This window comes from Lathyrus oleraceus, chromosome 6, assembly GCF_024323335.1.
Source record: "Lathyrus oleraceus cultivar Zhongwan6 chromosome 6, CAAS_Psat_ZW6_1.0, whole genome shotgun sequence".
NCBI lineage: Eukaryota > Viridiplantae > Streptophyta > Magnoliopsida > Fabales > Fabaceae > Lathyrus > Lathyrus oleraceus.
The window spans coordinates 123,476,526-123,489,782 of record NC_066584.1 but is presented as its reverse complement, the minus strand read 5'-3'; positions in this window follow the sequence as shown (position 1 = coordinate 123,489,782).

Genomic DNA, 13,257 nt, shown 5'->3' with positions numbered 1-13,257 from the left:
GGGAAAGAGAAGCTCGCTGCACATGCGAAAACTGTCACAAAAGCAACTCCAAACAACTCCATTGGGGAAAACCCACTGAGGGAGAAAAGATCACACAAGTAGATCCTGCCAAACAAGCAACTCTACTGGGGGATCAGAGATATCAGGAAATCACCAAATCTCTGCAGGGGATAAATCAACACAGATACAATCCACCGTGCCACCAATCTATCTGGCGAATCAGAGATATCAAGAAAAACACCAAATCTCTGATGGGGAATGAGCAACCATTCCAACTGCGAACCGGATCACGACGCAAACAAGTTCCTCTAGGGAAGCCACCCTACCGGGGAAATTATCACAAAAGAAGCTCTCAACTGCTGAAGAGGAAGAAGGCAACAAAATACCTCTACCGTACACTCTGTGTGGGGAAATAAACCCCAAAGGATCCGGAGGAAACATCAGTCACAGCCGGAGAAAAAGATTCCATTGTGTAGGTAGAAACTAACACAAAAGCAATCATGCTGGGCAAACCCAGATACCAGAAAACAGTATCTCAGCAAGGAAGGAATCATCTCAGATAAAGACCGCCATACCAACAACTCTGATGGGAATCTGTCTGAGGAAACAACAACATCTCACGCAGGAGATAACATCATCATAGATAAGATCCAACACACCAACAACCAGCTGGGGATCTATCTGAGGAAGATAACATCATCAAGGATAGGATCCAACACACCAACAACTCACCTGGGGATCCGTCCTCACAAATACATCCATCACCATCCACTCTACTGTCGGGGATGAACTATCTGAGGAAGAGAAGGAACATTGGGGATCAAATACCAAATACAACACCTTCCAGAGAAAATACCTCCACTAAGGGAGAAAATCACTGCTCTTCTGCTAGGGGAGAAGACCAATCTCGACAATCACTCTAGCCGGGGAATATTAATCACAACACACTCCGGTGAGGATAAAATCCCAACAAAAGTCCGGGAGAAGAGGATATAGTACATGCCAGGGATATGAACGAATGTCTTACCCTGTTGGGAATCATACTACCCTTGGGAGAGCACTGAGGATCTCCTGAGTATCCTTTAATCATTGTGAATGTTCACTTTGTTTAAAAACAATTTTGTGAAAAATCCATTTATTTAAAACAATGATATTTTATCAATTAAAACATGCAAAACATTTGTTGAATAGAAACAAATAAGAGTACAAATAATTGGATAACAGGCTCAAATTTATTTGAGGGAATGGTAGCCTGCAAATGGCAAGACTCCATAGATCTTACAAGTTTGAAATTGGTGATATATATTGGAAAGGCTACATTGAACATAATGACCATTTCTCCACCAATTCCGAATTCGATGTATTCGAAGCTTCAGTTGACGACGAATGAACAAGAATCTTTGACGAACGACAGATGTAGAACACAGTCTTGTCAGGATGCAGTTACTTGCCAAATCCCTAATTTTTGCCTAGATTGCCCTAGGGTGAGGTACTCAATCTAGCGGGATGCAAATATACTTTTTTTTTCATGTCTCTAACTTTTGCCTGGATCGCCCTTTCGGGTTTCAATCCACCGAGACGCTCATTTTTACCTAAGCCGCCCTTTCGGGTTTTCAACTTAGCGAGCTATTCTGTTTTTATTTTTAGGCAAAGTATTTCTTGACTGCATCTGAATTCACAGGACGAGTGAAATCCTCCCTATCCATAGTTGTAAGCATCAAAGTACCGCCTGAAAAGGCTCGCTTGACAACATATGGACCCTCGTAGTTTGGAGTCCACTTTCCCCTGGAATCGGGCGCGAAAGACAAGACTTTCTTGAGCACGAGGTCACCCTCTCGGAACACACGAGGCTTGACCTTCTTATCGAATGCTTTCTTCATTCTCTGCTGATATAACTGACCATGTGAAATTCTGGCTTAGTCAGAATTCAGATGTTCTACTCCAAGTCATGACATCTGATCTAACTTTGTAGTTAATACAACAAGACAGTTATTTACCTCTATACTAATATGCACACGTTCACAGATGTCACGACATCTCATTCTATTTCACCCTAGAATGGATGAACATCTGGTTCTGTGCATCTGGAAGAAGGACTCAACAGAGATCTATCCTAGTTCTCACTTCTGTTGTTTTCTTGCACAGTTATCAGCATGATGTCTTACTGTTGATTTTGGACATCATCTATTACATTGTTCCAGTGTGTTTGTCTTTTACCTGTATTTCCTGGACACATGCTGTGCTAAGTTTGCAGTACTGTAAAAGACCAACTAGTCTCTACTTCAGTATCAGCCTTCAGTATCAACTGTCAAAACATCTAGTTTGACAGTTTCACACTGATCCTTCAACCAGGTCTGTTATCCTTGAAAAGAACAGACTTAAATAAATACTGAACTGAAAATAACCTGCTTATTATTCAGTATACGCTGTCACTGATGAATGTTACAACATTCTGATTGACATTCAAACAAAAAGCTCTATACCAGGTCTGTTATCATCTTGATAAGCTGACTGGAATACCAGCTGAGTTATGACAGTAATAAACACATGCAGAAGGAAAACAAACACAGGAAATTGTTAACCCAGTTCAGTCCAACATGACCTACATCTGGGGGCTACCAAGCCAGGAAGAAGATCCACTATTAGCAGTATTAATTCAGAGTTAAACTCACCCGTTTACAACTCTTCACTTAATCCCTACCCAATGCAATCTATACCTAGGAACTCATAGATAGAAAACTCCAGTTTCCATTCCTATCACTACAAATACAATGTAATGTTAACACACCTTGAACTTGCTTCATAGCTTCATTCAAGAACAAAATCACTCTTGCCTACAGGCTTTGAGTTACAAATACTCTCAGCTTTTACCACTGAGAAACACATGGTATCCTTCCCACAGACTGGGAGGTTTACCTCACACACACCCCTAAATTTTCATTCTAAGAGGCTTACAAAGACTAGGTTACAATTATCTATTTATAACCTAATCACCCAACTGGATTTGGGCCTTGAGAAATTGCAGCAGACTTATTCTTTGCTGTTACAACTTCAGCAGAAAAATTCTGCTACAAACAAGGTCTTCAATCCTAAAATCTCTCCATATATATCTCCTTACTTTGAGCCTATATATCTTCTGATTGAGTCTTCAAGACCTCCACATGGGAGTTAGGATATTCACCAGATATCCTTGCTGATCCCAGAATATATACTGAATTAATTAATTCAGTTTTCTACACATGTACGATGTCACAGACCTGATGTCGTGACATCGTACAAGACATGTTGGTCCAGATGTTGAATTTCTTCAACCCAACATATTAAAACAACAGAGGTGATTACATTATTTGTTTTACTAAAATTAATGCCAATCCTAAGGTATTAACAATCTCCCCCTTTGGCAAATTTTAGCTAAAATAAATAAGCCTCTGTCATTCTCTCCACCACCACACACACCAAGGTTGGTGTACATGGGGAAGAAGAGGTGCACGGATCAGTTGTACCAGAACCCTTCCCCTCAACAGGAGAGCTTCCGGAAGAATATGTAATACTGAGTACATAGATAATGTAACTTAGATCACAAGACACAACTGTCCTCTTAACTCAGATCACAAGACACAAGTGATATACCCAGTTGGTGAATTTTGTGCCTGACACCAACTTCTGTTTGCTACCACAATTAGCTTGCTTCTGGTACATTCTCAACCCCAGGACTGTATTTCTCTCCCCCTTTTAAGCTAAACATTTGTAAAGGCACCCCTCACAAAACCAGATCCAGGCGCAGCTTGCCCAAACCTTAACATACCCCATGATTCTGAGGAAATGGAGTGTTTCTCTTGTGAGAAGAAGAGGGTTATTACATCCTTTAAATAGTCCAGCCCGTGCTTAGGAATTAACGGTAGGAATTAATGCTTTGTCAAGATTCATTAATGTTTGCTGAGAAACAATCAGGGAATCACCAACAAAATCTCAGACTATCTTTGAATACCTTTTATAGCTCTTGACTGTTTCTTTTTCAAAACAGCAGTTCCAGTGCATGGAGACTATTCCATATATGCAGTCAGACACGTTGCACTCGATGTCTTAACATTCCACGCGACTTTTTCCTGCATTCTGCCAGTATTCAACACTTTCCAAGGTTCCTGTCATACCTCCAGTAGAGACTTGACATTTGGCACTGCTACAGTCAAATTCCCACACTTCAGCAGATGGTTACTCCCCCTGTACCACACAGCTGTAGCCATCAGGCTTATTCTAATTTATCAGAATTTGACACATCACCTTCATAATTCCTACTGATTTTAAGATTCAGAAGGAATTAGCAGCATTGTCCAGGTCAATATCATGACATCCGGTCAGACATTCTTCTGCTCACTCAGCCTTGACATACATCACAGCATCCTGACAAGGTGTCATACCTAGTTATCTGAGTACACAAAGACCACAAGCTTGATAATTACTTGTAGCTTCAAAGACAGAACTCCCCCTGTCATGGACACCCTATTCTCCTCTTGACACTTGGAGGTCACACATGAGCATATCCAACACCCCAAAGTTGGACCTTCACATACTTCCTGATTCAAAGAGAATCCAGACCACTTGATGAATGGAAAACATAAGACGCATCTTCATGTCTTCAAGAGCACACCCTCTGTTCAACCCTCTTAGCTGAACACATTCACACTCTGTGTCAATCTATCTTCTAACCAGAATAGAAGACCACTTCACAAGATGTTCTAACATCAGCTGGGACATCCTTCATAACAAGACATGGCACACCATCTGATAGTCTTCAGATATCACTGAGTCACCGGGTTGATCAAGAAGAACCCAGACATACATTGGGACATATACATTTTCATCCCATTATAAGAGATACTCTTCCATAGATAGCTCAGAACTCCTACCACAAGCTCCAAGAGATGAATAGAAAACACCTCCTTTAGTCTTCAACTTACTACTTTTCTGCTCAAAAGTAATTTGTCTCAGACTTTCCTCAAGAATAATCAGCTGCCATATGTGGATTATCTTGATTCTTCGAACTCACTTCTGAGATAGATCAAATGCCACTGGTTGATTACCTCCTTCATGAGTCCTCATTTGAAAAAGTCAAATGCTGCTTTTTGACCTCCCCAAGTTTATCAGACTTCTCCCAAGGATATTCTGACCTTCCAAGTGAGATTTGACCTCCAATTTTTGAAGAGTCCAATCTACAACCCTGTAGATCCTTCTATCTCAAGTTGATGTGCCACTTCATCAACTAAGAATCTGATGCTGAACCAAATGTCACAACTTGTGTTTTGACATCCGGCTGTTGAATTCAGCTCCTTCTTCTGCCACTTGAAAGAACTTCCTCCCTTCACAGAACAAGGGTTCAATGTTCTCATAGACTTGATTATGGAACCAAGTTTGAGTAAACAACCTCCATCCTGCAGGTTTGCAGTTAAGTCATCCAAGCTCACACCTTGATGAATCCCCGCTTCTTTTCCAAAGACATCAGACACTCTGATGTATGAGTCTTCAGAAGGACCAGTTAGAGACTGACCCTTCAGCTATACCAAGGATTCCACTTCCTAAAGCAAAGTTGTTTCCATGATGTTAAGAGAGCTGCCACTTGTTCTTAACTTCATAGTGTGCATTAGCCAATGCACTACCTTACCTAGATCAGGACTAAGCTGATCCAAGTAACCACCATCAAGACTATGATGTCTTCTTCTTCTTGTACATACCAAGGCTGAGCAAGTTTCTTGCCAGGAAACCTTTTCAGAGATCATATGCTTTTGCTGCCACCAAAGAGATAGATCATGAGCCAATGTACTATCTTTCCTGTGATTCTGCACAGGGTCTTGAAGAAGAGATGTTCCAACATCTTTAAGAATATCAAATATCTTGAGTTCCAAGGATAATCGATTATATACTTGTACTTGGCACAAGTTGGCGTTGATCTTAAGTCCTTTCCCAATATTCCTTTCAGATACTTCCACCATAAGACTACTTTGAAAATACTCTTCTAGTGTCAACATCTTCTGCTTGCAAGCACTTCAACAGTTTTGAAACTCTTCTCAGATTAAATTCACTCTTAGGAAAGAGAGAGATGAATTCTTCCTTGCAAACGTGTCACACACCCACCAGAACCCATGTGACACAGGTCAACAGCTAACCAGACCCTAAGCTGACCAAACTTGAGGAGGTTAACCAAAACTCCCCCTCAACTTAACAATCATGGAAACTCCATACCAATATCCATGTATTGTACACAAAGGTCTCAACATGACATGCACTATCCTACCAGTGGCAACTAACTCCCCCAATCAGACTCCAGCTGACCGTAAGTACTAGTGAGACACACAACACCTTTCAATAGTAGATATGCATTGCCAGAGCATACTATCTCAACCAACCTCTGAATCTTCATATTCTCACTCCTTGTAAGAACTGCCACTTCTGAACGTGGTGTTTGAATAACAAGATTCATGGTTCCAATCCTCTTAAATGATACAGCAATCAGGTTACCCCAATATTGACTTCTAACATTCAGGGGACTTGTCTTCCAAAACAACATAGTACTTCAGGGAACAACTATTCCACCCTGATCAATCTACAGGAGTAAGACACCCAGCAGGAAATTGCACAATGTCACATCTCAACCAACTCCACTTCTAGAGATCAGACTTCTACAAGTGACCTTCTTGAGCATACACACAGTTGACCCTACCCTTGTCAACTGAGCACACACAGATGTCTCCTCTTCTAGGTCAGGAGTAGGTTCCAAACAAGAGTATCCCTTTGTTTGACACCTAGACACATCTGCTCTTCAACCAGTAGCAGCATACTTGTTGAACAGCATGTTCTAACATCACATAGAACATTCGTTCCACCTCCTTGGAACACACCTTCCTTGAAAGACTTCAAGGTCTTCACATACACTACTCAAGAGAGTAAAGGAATCAGTGATTAAGTGATTCTTACCATCCTGAATTGAGGACGTCATTATGAGTGGACTTGAGGGGACTCAAGTATCTTTGACATCTTCAATAGATTATGCTGGGATCTTGAATACGACAGCCATTCATCCACATGCGGGGAAACTACATCAGAGTTTGCGTTTTCCCAAGTATTATGCAGCGGAAATCATAATACAACTCACCCAATGAGCACACACTTCATCAGGTCACCCTCCAAGAACATACCAAGTTTGAATATGATTCAATACTTGCACAATTGTCCCACACAAAGGCCAATTGCCAATCTCCAGAGGCAGATGCACACAGTTCCTGTCATGAATAGTCCATCCACCTACTTCAAGGGACCATTCAGGGAAACCACAGACCCATCTTCAGGTTCCAACATAACTTCTTGCCAGACGCCAGAAAGTATCAGCCATGGATCTCATCCAGAAACAGAACAGGATGCCTGCTCTGATACCAATTGAAATTCTGGCTTAGTCAGAATTCAGATGTTCTACTCCAAGTCATGACATCTGATCTAACTTTGTAGTTAATACAACAAGACAGTTATTTACCTCTGTACTAATATGCACACGTTCACAGATGTCACGACATCTCATTCTATTTCACCCTAGAATGGATGAACATCTGGTTCAGTGCATCTGGAAGAAGGACTCAACAGAGATCTATCCTAGTTCTCACTTCTGTTGTTTTCTTGCACAGTTATCAGCATGATGTCTTACTGTTGATTTTGGACATCATCTATTACATTGTTCCAGTGTGTTTGTCTTTTACCTGTATTTCCTGGACACATGCTGTGCTAAGTTTGCAGTACTGTAAAAGACCAACTAGTCTCTACTTCAGTATCAGCCTTCAGTATCAACTATCAAAACATCCAGTTTGACAGTTTCACACTGATCCTTCAACCAGGTCTGTTATCCTTGAAAAGAACAGACTTAAATAAATACTGAACTGAAAATAACCTGCTTATTATTCAGTATACGCTGTCACTGATGAATGTTACAACATTCTGATTGACATTCAAACAAAAAGCTTTATACCAGGTCTGTTATCATCTTGATAAGCTGACTGGAATACTAGCTGAGTTATGACAGTAATAAACACATGCAGAAGGAAAACAAACACAGGAAATTGTTAACCCAGTTCAGTCCAACATGACCTACATCTGGGGGCTACCAAGCCAGGAAGAAGATCCACTATTAGCAGTATTAATTCAGAGTTAAACTCACCCGTTTACAACTCTTCACTTAATCCCTACCCAATGCAATCTATACCTAGGAACTCCTAGATAGAAACCTCCAGTTTCCATTCCTATCACTACAAATACAATGTAATGTTAACACACCTTGAACTTGCTTCACAGCTTCATTCAAGAACAAAATCACTCTTGCCTACAGGCTTTGAGTTTCAAATACTCTTAGCTTTTACCACTAAGAAACACATGGTAACCTTCCCACAGACTGTGAGGTTTACCTCACACACACCCCTAAATTTTCATTCTAAGAGGCTTACAAAGACTAGGTTACAATTAGCTATTTATAACCTAATCACCCAACTGGATTTGGGCCTTGAGAAATCGCAGCAGACTTGTTCTTTGCTGTTACAACTTCAGCAGAAAAATTCTGCTACAAACAAGGTCTTCAATCCTAAAATCTCTCCATATATATCTCCTTACTTTGAGCCTATATATCTTCTGATTGAGTCTTCAAGACCTCCACATGGGAGTTAGGATATTCACCAGATATCCTTGCTAATCCCAGAATATATACTGAATTAATTAATTCAGTTTTCTACACATGTACGATGTCACAGACCTGATGTCGTGACATCGTACAAGACATGTTGGTCCAGATGTTGAATTTCTTCAACCCAACATATTAAAACAACAGAGGTGATTACATTATTTGTTTTACTAAAATTAATGGCAATCCTAAGGTATTAACACCATGACACATGGCAGTCAATCGCTTTTCTTCGATCAAATTCAGCTGGTCGTAACGAATCTGAACCCACTCAGCATCAGTCAACTTGGGGTTTGAGGGTGCCATTTTTTTCTTTTTTTGATTTTGATTTTGATTTTGATTTTGATTTTTTTCACCCTTTTTTGTTTACATTTGTAAAACCCCAATTTGACTGTTTACGGGTTCTCAAGATGCAGCTGACTGATCTTCTTTTCATGCTCAAGAAGACGGGTAATCTCATCAGGAATCCCTTCAACATCATCTTCCTCTGCCTCGAATACAGGGAACTCAAAATTGGGAGATGGCGTTGGATCATTATGTTCAATGGGTTTAAGAATCAACCTGCATAATGATATTGGATATAAAAGCTTTTTAGAAATCAAACAAGGCAATCATCATGCAGATGAAAAGATTGCTTTTATTCTTATTTTTAGGGTTTTTTGTGATCACCAATTTCATGCAAAAAGCAAAAAGTGAAAACAAATGGAAAAACAAACATTTAACATGAATTTATTGAATGAAAATATCATTGTATTAAATGTTGCCAACAATGTCATCACTTCTCCTTTTGGCATGGGAGAAGAGTTTTTAAACAAAGTGATTATTACTCTGACTTATGAATGACTGTAGGAACATCTACAGCAACCCAATTGCGGCAGATCCCGCCAGGGATGACAAAGTTGTCAGAATCCTCAGCATCCTCTTCCAGAATAGCAGCAGCTTCTTCACTCTGAGCGGCATGGATGAAACCTCCACTCTTGAACAACCCTTGCTCGTTGAAGACCCCAGAAGAATAGCCAATGCCAGCCCGGGACTTGTTGTCTTCAAGCTCGATCATTTTTCCTAGACCAGCAACTGCACCACATTCGATGGCCAGTTTCGCATCTCGATAGGAAGCAAATGAAGGAGTTCTCTTCTCAACAGGCTCGGCTATAGATAAAGCTTGGAAAGGCATTCCAACTTCATCCTCAGCATCTATGTATGAGAAGGAAGACAAGTGGCTAACCAGGAGAGCCTTTTCTCCCACTACCACAATCAGTTTCTTGTTCTTAACGAATTTCAGCTTCTGGTGTAGGGTGGATGTCACGGCGCCAGCCTCGTGAATCCATGGTCTACTAAGGAGACAGTTATAAGATGAGTGGATATCCATAACCTGAAAGGTGATCTGGAAATCGCTTGGTCCAATCTTGATTGGGAGATCAACTTCCCCAATCACGGTCTTACGCGACCCATCAAAAGCTTTCACAACAACCCCACTCTGCCTCATGGGAGGCCCTTGATATGACAATCTAGAGAGAGTGGATTTCGGCAATACATTTAGGGATGACCCAGTGTCCACCAGCACGTTGGACATGGCGTCGTCTTTGCAATTCATAGAAATGTATAATGCCAGGTTATGGTCTCTTCCCACCTCAGGGAGATCAGAGTCACAGAAACTCAAAGTGTTGCAAGCAGTAATGTTTGCAACAATACTGTCAAAATGTTCTATAGTGACGTCGTGATCGACATAAGCTACATCCAAGATTTTCTTCAGAGCCTCTCTGTGTGGTTCTGAATTTAGAAGCAACGATAGCACGGAGATCTTGGATGGTGTTTGTAGAAGCTGAACTACAACACTATACTCGCTCTTCTTGATGAGCCTCAGCATCTCATCACAGTCTTCTTTCGAATTGCCACTAGGGCCAATAGAAGCAGGAGTCTTTTGTACGGAGGAGGGTTTAACAACAGGTGTCGGGTTCGGGGGATTCACGGTATTCCCAACCGGACGCTCAACAGAGTCAGCAACAGCCTGAGGCTTCGGGGGTGTAGAAAACACACGACCGCTACGGGTCAACCCGCTCACATCAGCAATGTTCACAACGGAGGAGGACGGCAGAGTCACCTCTTTCCCATCTTTAACAGCGACAGCGTTGTATCGGAATGGGATTGCTTTGTCGGAAGAATAAGGCACAGGACCGGCAGGTTTAATGATCAGGGCAGGAAAAACCTTATACTTGCTACCATCATATCGAATGACAACAGGCTCAGGGATCCTGAACACCGGAGAAATCACGTTAACCTATGGTTCGTCTTCATCAACATTTTTGTTTTGAAGGATCTCGATGGTCCCATCGTCCAACAATTCCTGAAGATCTTTCCATACTTAGCGGCAGCCCAAACGATTGACAGAGCAGATACAGCATTTGTCATGGTCGTGCTCCAGATGACTATAATCACACAGTAGACGATGCAACTCAACCAATGATTGTCGAATATGGCTAACATATTTGACCTTGTATTTGCCAGGGCATCCCTGGACCATGTTAACTGACTTCCCATGCTCGGGCAGTGGGTTCTTCGTAACATTAGGACCTGCGTCCTCAAAGCTCAGAATACCGCATCTCATAAGGTCTTGAACCTTAGTCTTCAACGGAAAGCAGTTTTCCACATCGTGGCCCGGAGCGCCAGAGTGGTAAACACAATGCTGATCAGGCTTATACCACCACTGAGGGTTAGCAGGTACAGCCGGAGGGTCCCTGGGAGTAATCAGTTTCCGCTCTATCAAAGAGGGGTACAACTCTGCATATGACATCGGAATCGGATCAAAAGTGATCTTCTTCCTCTCATAATTCGTACTGGCTTGATTACTATTGCGAGGCTGGTAGGCCTGCTGTTGAGGACGATGTTGTTGCTGATATTGCTAAGACGGCTGTTGATTATTGTGCTGCTGATATTGCCTGTTGTCTCTGAAGACAGGTGCTATGTGAGCTACCTGGTGCTGGTTGCTGGCTGAACGCACAGGCTTCCTCCTCACGGAGGGTCTTCTGGGTTTCACATGGGATTGCACAACATGTGCCTCTCCATCTTTCTTCTTTGCAAACGCCCCATATCGTTTGCTAGAAGAGCCTTCGTCTTTGGTTAGCCGTCCTTCACAGACTCCTTCCTCTAGACGCATCCCCATGTTCACCATCTCGGTGAAGTCAGAAGGAGCGCTAGCAATCATCCGCTCGTAGTAGAATGAGCTCAAGGTCTTCAGAAAGATCTTGGTCATTTCCTTCTCTTCCAGCGGAGGCACAATCTGAGCTGTCAACTCTCGCCACCTCTGGGCGTACTCTTTGAATGTCTCTTTGTCCTTCTGGGACATGGCTCTGAGCTGATCCCGACCGGGAGCCATATCCACGTTGTATTTGTATTGCTTGACGAAGGCTTCGCCAAGATCATTGAAGGAACAGATGTTTGCACTATCCAGACTCATATACCACCGCAGTGCAGCACCGGACAAACTGTCGTGGAAATAATGAATGAGTAGCTGATCATTATCTGTTTGAGTAGACATCTTCCTGTCATACATGACCAGGTGGCTGAGAGGGCAGGTATTCCCCTTGTACTTCTCAAAGTCAGGGACCTTGAATTTTACAGGAATTTTAACACCGGGAACTAAACAGAGCTCAACAGCAGATTTGCCAAAGAGGTCATTTCCTCGAAGATTCTTCAATTCCTTGTGCAGCTCAAGAAATTGGTCATTCATCGCGTCCATCTTCTCATGAACATTTGGGACCTCAGACGGCTCAGAATGATAGACGGTGTCGTCTACCCTGGGAATGGTATGCACGACAGGAGGAGGAACAGCAAGGACCGGGCTAGATGCCGACATGGAAGCAAACGTTGGAGCAGGAATATCAGGCATAAAGCCGGGCGACATCCCCCACGGAAACCCGGACGGCATGGCTGTTGGCACGAAGTGGGCACTGGCAGCAGGCACTGTAGAGGAGACAATCTCAGAGATGACTGTCCTCTGGGGAGGAGTTGCAGGTGTTGGAGACGACTGATTCTGAGCAGCCAGGAAAGACTCCATCAAAGCACTCAGTCTGGCGACTTCCTCTTTGAGCTCGCGGTTCTCTTGCTCAAGATGGTCCATCAATCTGGAAGAGTTGGCTCTGGTGTAGTACCGGTGAGTCAGCTTGTCTTCAAAATAAATGAAGAGCAACAGAGTCAGATCACAGGACAGGAGACCAGAACAAAACCTGCTTATGCAAATGATGCATGCAATGCTCGTGCATATGTTTTGTTTTTATTTCAAAGGAACTTTAGGGTTTTATTTGCAAATTTTGAAATATTAACGTTTATTGCATCTGGAAATATCTCATTGAATAATTCTTTGTCTTTCAATGTCTGAAAATTTTTGCAAAGAAACCCCTTAAGTTCCTTGAAAAAAAAATTCTCATTTTTTGATGATATGGATGCAGATGAATGCATGGATGCATGAATGCAACAATCACACTCAAGGATCAAGCAAAGCACACCAGACAAAGGTCATGGGATGGCTCGTATTATCCTTAATATCAATC